Genomic DNA, 6,749 nt, shown 5'->3' with positions numbered 1-6,749 from the left:
ATGGGAGAGATGTCAGAGCATCAGGTCCAGGGAACTGGTTAACTAGTTTCTTAATGTCACTTTGTTTGAGCCACTGCAAGCATAGCAGACACCCTAAGAAAGGAATGTGTTGCCCACTAGCTTACTTTAGGACTTGGTAATCACTTGTGCAGAATTTTTCAATCATATATGTATGCTAACATTATAAAAAACACTAAAGGAAATTTCCTGGAAAATAAAAATCACTTACAATCTCATCACTTTATCAAATATTATTTTATAGTCTTCTCTTATTCTATTGTGTTCTCTCTCTCTCTCTCTCTCTCTCTCTCTCTCTCTCTCTCTATTATATATATATATATATATATATATATATATATATATATATATACATATATTGCATGGTTAGAACTGTTATGAACATACACTTTCACATTGTTTTTCCTTTTATTTAGTAAAAATAACAACTTCTTGCCATGTTTCCATAATTACTGGAATTTTTCATTGTATTGAAACATTATGAATTATTAAGCCAGTTACCTATTATTAGATTGTTTGCTTCCAATTGACCACTAATACACTATAAATTATACAGTAAGGATTATCCTAGTACATGAATTCCTTTTCCTGTTGAAATATTTGTTTTAGGATAGATTTTTAGGATTGAAATGGCTGGGTCCAAAGGAAAAGAATTTTTTATGATGATTCTTATATACTATTATTGCCATCCCTAACAGCTATACTTATTCAGCCTGGGACTAGTGCCTTCACAAAAGAGACCCCAGAGAATTCATTGTCTCCTTCCACCATGCGAGGACACAACTAGAAGTCACTGACTGTGAAAAAATGAGTTCTCACACATACTGTTGATACCTTGATCTTGGATTTTCCAGCCTTCAAAATTGTGTGAAACAAGCTTCCGTTGTTTGTAAGGTACCAGTCTACAGTACTTTCTTACAGCAGATAAAGATAAACCTACTATTTTCTTTGGTCATTAAAGACAAACAAGTCTCCCTAGTGAGAATCCACAGGTTAGTGAGAATGCAGAAGAGGATGCAGTGAACTTCAGAGGGCAGAGAAGATGTGAATAAGGCTGCTGCTGTCTACTCTAATATCACATCTCTACCAGGTTGACTCTGCCCACTTCTCCCTTAGTAATAGAACTCCCAATTTTTAACTGGCTATAGGGACACCCAAAATATAATTCCTTTCCTAGCCTGCTGTGTAGATGAAGTGTGCCCATGGGACCAGTGAGACATAAGAGAAATGTTGAGTGGCAGCTTCAATAAAATTACTTGAAAATAACTAATGCACATACTGTTGCACATACCTTAACACATTTTTCCTAGCCCCTATTTTACCACCTGGCAATCACTTGTGAAGGTTGGTGCTTTGGTTGATATCTTGAAACACGAAGAGATACTACGCTTAAAACCATGAGCTGAGAGGAGCCTTCAAGACTATTTTGTAATATGTTCATTTTAATGTACCATCTACCTCCAGTAATTTTTTGGTTGTCATTACGAAGGTTCAAATCCAGGGACTCTCAACCACTGAGCCATGTCAACCACTGTAATCAATCTCTTCTTGTTTAAATCTTTGCTAATTGTGGTTCTCTAGTCACATGCAGTCAATCCTAAATGTCACAGAAGGTTTAAGTTGGGCTTTAAAGTTCAATCAAGAGTTTTCCATCTGCAATTGCTATGTAGGCTCTACCTCCCCTTAAAGTGGCACTGCACTTGGCTTCTATTGTGACTGCTGGTCTGTTAGGTGTCTGAGTTTGTAATTTCAGCATTATATTTATAAGATTATCCAACATCAAATACATATTTGCATATAAATCATATTTCAATAGTTTATAATTACAATTTTTTTATGAAACTTTTATAAATTATATTCATTCAAGCCTATCTGATTTCTCAAGAACTCTAGTTGTTGTGTCTTCAATATGTTATAGTATTAAAAGTATCGTGCTAGCTGGGCATAGTGGCATGCCTATAATCCCAGCTTCTGGAGAAAGGAAGGAGTATCACAAGTTCAAGGCCAGTCTGGGCAACCTAACTAGACTCTGTCTCACAACAAAATAAAAAATGATGGGGTATAGATCAGTCGTAGAACACTTACTTAGCATGTGCAAGGCCCTGGGTTCAATCCCCAGTACTGCCAAAAGAGAAGAAAAATATTTTATGCTACCAAATGAGTTTAGAAAACTAATATCTATAGATCCATGACCATTTGTGCCAGAGAATTCAACATACTTGGGTAATAATCTAAACTTTTTCTTTGCCATCTGAGTAAATGAGATAATTTAACGAACTATAACCAGTGATAGTTATCATCCCTTATACCTTAGGCACTCATAAGAACAGAGATATGGGTAACCACCACCCAGAGGAAGCATTTCTGACATTCTAACAACAAATCATGACTCTTTCCCAGAATCAGAATTTCTTGAACAGAAAATATGGTAAAGATCATGTAAGACCCATTTAATCGCTGAAAATTAGAGTGCTGTGATGTAATTCAGGAAGCAGTGATAAAATTACCATTAAAATCAGGACAGATTGTATCACTATTTCCAAATATTAACCTCCCTTTTTTATGAAATGATTCATTGATTGCACCCATGGCCAGGTAGCAGGCGATACCTCTTTCAGGAGGAGTCTGTATCTCTCCCTAATCACCCTGGTTTCACCATGGGCAGACAAGAGAGCACTGCAACTGCATGGCCAAGCAGAAGCTTCTCGCAGTCATCATGAGGTTTACTGACTCTCTGTTCTCTTCCCTCTGCCACAAGCTCACGTTTTGGAAGGACAGCCCCTTCAGCATAAAACCAAGAGGGCACTGGGAGCAGATATGCCTCCGCTCCATTCCACATGCCAAGAAAGTAAAAAACACACTTTGTTTATTCTTCATTTTGTAAACCACTGAGATTTTAGTTTCCATAACTAGGTCAAAAGTGAATAGTTTAGGACACGAGATCAAAAAAAGAAAAAAAAAAGTAATTTGCTCTGCCTAACACACTTAGGTAACTAAATTATAGAATAAGAAATCAATCTGGATTCTTTTCACAGTCCAGTTTTCTCTTCATATTTTCAGAGTTCCTTAAATGACCAGTATAAACAACTACACAGTATATTTCACTATGATATTTGGAACATCTGCAAAAGAATTTACTCCATAAAGCATTGTCCAATTTTTTTCTTACTTGCTCTTATGCTGAGGGCAGTTCAAGGCTACTAATGGTCCAGGAACCTCCATTCATTGTGATCGTTACTGGCCCCACTGGCAGGAGTGGTTCTTCTGACATGAACAGGGTGGTGTGGAGCTGGGGACTGCACGAGATTTGCCTTTTTTCAAATGCTCTTGTTGGCCTGGCCATCTTCAAGTGCCTGTTATCTTGGGTGAGATAGAGTGTTCTAGCAACAGCTCCAATGTATAGTCTTATCTCAGGAACATGTGAACTCTTTCACACTTGCTTAAACTAAGTAGGCCTTTAAAAGTGATGGCAAATTCTGTCAACATCTGACACCTGCTTTGTATCCTCTCCCAATAAAAATCTGTTCAGGAGCTTCAGGAACTCACTTTACTACAAGTCACTTCGTACCCCTTTTCATTTGCTTCTTGAGTCCTTTCCCTCCTAAATTGATGTTAAAATCCAGTTATTTGCCAGGTTTACTGGTGCACACCTATAATCCCAGTGATTTGGGAGTCTGAGGCAGGACAATCAAATGTTCAAGGTCAACCTGGGAAACTTAGTGAAACCCTGTCTCAAAATAAAAAATAAAAAGGATTGAGGATGTATCTCAGTGGTAGAGTTTAATCCCTAGTGCTGAGGGGGAAAAAAGGAGAGATATTTTTGGTTTGAATCATCTTTGTAGACAACAATCTGAGCCATTTATTTTATTGGTAGTTTCAGTTTTTATTATAAACTATAGGAAAGCTTCATCTAATTTTTCCTCATTATGCCAAAAGATAATTTACTAATCTATACCTGATACTGTACACTCAGATAAACTTGAAAGGGATAAAAGATTTAAATATGAAAAATGAAACCATAAGATATTTAGAAAAAATATGAGAATCCTTTATACCTTTGAGTAGAGAAGGTTTTTCTAAATTAACTAAAAAATCAGAATGTATAAAAGAAAAAGTCAATAAAGAGAGAGAAAAGAAAAGAAATTGTGTTTCTGTAATTCTAGTTTGACCTATGTTGCCTATTTGTAAAATGGCATTTGTATTTATTCATTGAATCATTGTTTATAATAGCAAGCATTAGCAAAAACTTAAATGTGTACCAACAGAAGGCAGATTACACTACAGATTATTTACAGATTACATTAGTTATGGTGCATTCTTATAACCAAACACGCTCGCTATGTCTATGAAAGAGAATTTTATATACAATATAAAAATATTGTAAAGAAATATTTAGTGGAAAAAAAGAGAGGGATGAAGGACTGCAGAATAAGGGATAAGGATAGAAGAATTATTTCTTAATAGTTTTTATACAGTTTGGTTTTTGAACAAAGAAACTGTATTATATATTTTAAAACTTCTAATGCAAAAAGAAGAGACAATTTAAAGGATCAGTGGAATTGAGCAGAATTAGGAAATCAGATTAGGTAAGTTAGTTTTCAAAGTCTGTTTAACATTTATATAAGTACAACTTTATTTATTTTTAAGTTTCTTTTTCTTTTAAAATTCACTCTAGATGTGTATAATGAATCAAAATAGTCTGTAAAAATAAAAAAATGATTTAAAAAATTCACTCTAGAGAAATGGGATGGGCTAAGTTGATATTAAATTTCGCAATAATGTTAAGCAAAATTCCAATGAAGCAAGTTCTGTCGTATTTGAAATTTATGGGTCCTGAATGCTGCTTTCTAGCATCCTTTTAAGAGTAAGTATGTGAGAAGAATTTTGGAATACAGCAATTTATATTTTGATATTCTGATATATTTCCTACAGTGTCTGAAGAAATAATAGCATTTTGCATTTTTTGTGTGTGTGGTAAAGGCCTAATTGGTTAAATGATTTATTTTCAACTCTAGTGTTTCACACTTATTGGCTAGACCGTATAAGGACATTACTATGTTTCTTTAGTAATTATTATAGATCTAAAGTATAAAATATTTTGAACACTAGTATAGGGATTTTTTTTTTTCTAGTAAGGAGCAGTATCCAGATAGGTCACAGCAGGAACTAATTGGTGAAGTGTGTGTGTGTGTGTGGGGGGGGGGGGGGGCTTTCAATATATGCTGATTGAATAAAATAACAAATAGAATAAATAGATCATATGTATAGAGTCTCTACTCTATACAATCAGAATTATAGCCACATAGGGATATAGGGAGATTAATAGAATATGATTCCTTCCCCAAAGAGCTTAAATTTAATAAAGCAAATAAGATATGTAGACAGTTAATCAAAATACAAAGCAGAGTGTAGTAAGTTGTTAAGGACCAGATTTATGGACCACAGAGAAATTACTTCCACCTGGACATCTGTAATGTCATGAAAAATAAGAATGGCAAAGTAAAAATTTGCAAGCATTCTTTCAAGGTTGTGTAAGAAAAAGAAACCTTCTGAGGACTTCAAGTGACTTCCAGTCATTAATGAATACAATTTCCCTGGCTCTCTTGCTGCCGGGATAAAATAACTCACAAGATTTGCCAGTTTGCTTTGTAAATGGTGATTCTTTCTCACTGAGAAGCCTTCTGATTACTGACTGTGGATGTCTTAAGCTCCCACAATTCTCCAAAACCATCCAATTTTAAAAATCTATTCTTTATTTCACACTACAAATTATGAAGCATCTATAAAAAAGTTCATCATGAGTAGATGAACATGAGAAAGTCATCTCCAAGCCTTATCAACCCTACATCAAAGGAAAACATCAGGTTCCAGAACTTACTAGGAGGAGCACCAGGCTCTAGGGCCTGAACCTGCTCAGCCAGAAACAAATAGGAACCCCTCTCTCCCCTCTTTCTCCACAAAGTATCTTCACCTGACAGCAAATTTCAGTACTTTTGGAAAATAATATTTCATAAGTCAATGGATATAAAAACATTATTTTCTGAGGCAAATGCATGTTTTTACAACAGTTTGAGCAGCAGTTATAACAAGTCACAGAACAGATGATCAAAAATGGACACCAGGAGAAAACTGCACAACTTAAAAATACAGTTAGGCTGAGCTGGTTTTTCCCAGTCAACCATGAATATTGATGAACCAGTTTCAGGTGTTTTGTTTTGTTTTAAATCGGAGGGTATAATATTATGCATAAATAGATTATTTCTATGACACCTTAATATACCTCTAAAACTGTCCTATACTGAGTTAGGAATTTATAGAGGAATGCATTCTTAGATTAAAGCAGATGGCAAAATAAGTCTCATCTGAACAATTTATTTATTTATTTATTTTTCTTCAATGTGGGATGATCAATCCTGAGCCAGCAGGGAGTAAGCTGACCCTAGACTTCTCCAATTCCATATTTCTTTTCTGCTAGTTCTCACATGTCCAAAGACAAGGAACCAAAGATCTACCTTTGCAGGATGTTTGAACTAATTTTTAAAGTAAAATACATAGAATTATGATGACAGTGACCAAATTTAGAAAAAGAAGATAGTTCATAGAGGTACTTTGGACATTCATCTCTCAATACTAATCTTCCCATTTCCAGAGGTCTCCTAATGGATAGGTCCCACGTGAGACTCTTAAGTAGTAACAATTCTCCTTCAGAGAATTCAAGTTCTCTTCTCTCT

At 35.0% G+C, this 6,749-nt stretch overlaps 1 non-coding gene across 1 annotated transcript; it reads right to left on the bottom strand.

The window, feature by feature from the left end:
- Positions 1-6,412: 6,412 nt before the first annotated feature.
- LOC124989839 (small nucleolar RNA SNORA38) lies at positions 6,413-6,539 on the bottom strand. The gene has a single exon (XR_007109655.1). It is a non-coding gene; the product is annotated as a small nucleolar RNA SNORA38 (small nucleolar RNA).
- Between the last annotated feature and the right edge of the window lie 210 nt (positions 6,540-6,749).

This window comes from Sciurus carolinensis, chromosome 7, assembly GCF_902686445.1.
Source record: "Sciurus carolinensis chromosome 7, mSciCar1.2, whole genome shotgun sequence".
Lineage (NCBI taxonomy): Eukaryota > Metazoa > Chordata > Mammalia > Rodentia > Sciuridae > Sciurus > Sciurus carolinensis.
Note: the sequence above shows the minus strand (reverse complement) of the source record. Positions and strands in the feature narration are given on the sequence as shown.